This window comes from Arachis duranensis, chromosome 6 (assembly GCF_000817695.3).
Source record: "Arachis duranensis cultivar V14167 chromosome 6, aradu.V14167.gnm2.J7QH, whole genome shotgun sequence".
NCBI lineage: Eukaryota > Viridiplantae > Streptophyta > Magnoliopsida > Fabales > Fabaceae > Arachis > Arachis duranensis.
This window is the reverse complement of record NC_029777.3, coordinates 26,029,888-26,030,162: the sequence shown is the minus strand read 5'-3', so window position 1 is coordinate 26,030,162 and position 275 is coordinate 26,029,888.

Genomic DNA, 275 nt, shown 5'->3' with positions numbered 1-275 from the left:
GGTGTCTTGCATACATTGTTTATTTGATTTTAGTTGCATTTTGATTTTTCCTCATCATTAAAAATCCAAAAAAAATTTTAATTTGTGTCTTTTCAAGTCAATAATGCAGAGAATTGAAGATTCAGAACATACAGTAGAGGAATTACACAAAAAAAGCTGGGCATTCAAAACGCCTAGTGAAGAAGGAAAACTACCGTTTAAACGCCAGCCAGGGTACCTGGCTGGGCGTTTAACGCCCAAAAGGGTAGCATTTTGGGCGTTAAACGCCAGAATGG